Below are 373 nucleotides of genomic sequence, written 5' to 3' on the forward strand. Positions count from 1 at the left end.
CTCATTCCCCAGGGCCACGACTGCTACCCGATGCTGTTCACCTACGAGGAGAGCCAGGGCGCGCTGACCTTCGGGGGGAAGCTGGACGTCCCCAAGCAGAGCTCCCAGCGCGGCCTCACCGCCCGCGAGCGCTTCCAGAACCTGGACAAGAAAGCCAGCTCGGACTCCGCCAACGCCACGCTGGACACCCTGCACAAGAACAGCATCAGGCACGTACTGGGGGGGTGAGTGGGTGGAGGGACAGGCTTGGCTGGGTCACCTCGGGTGCTGCTTCGGGATGCTGGTCCCCGAGCATCCCCTGGCTGTGTTGCTCTCCGGCCCGGGAGCTAGGACAGCCCTGGACCATCCCTGAAACATCCTTGGGTATCCCCGG

The sequence above is a fragment of the Cariama cristata genome, unplaced genomic scaffold (assembly GCF_000690535.1).
Source record: "Cariama cristata isolate BGI_N322 unplaced genomic scaffold, ASM69053v1 scaffold27228, whole genome shotgun sequence".
Lineage (NCBI taxonomy): Eukaryota > Metazoa > Chordata > Aves > Cariamiformes > Cariamidae > Cariama > Cariama cristata.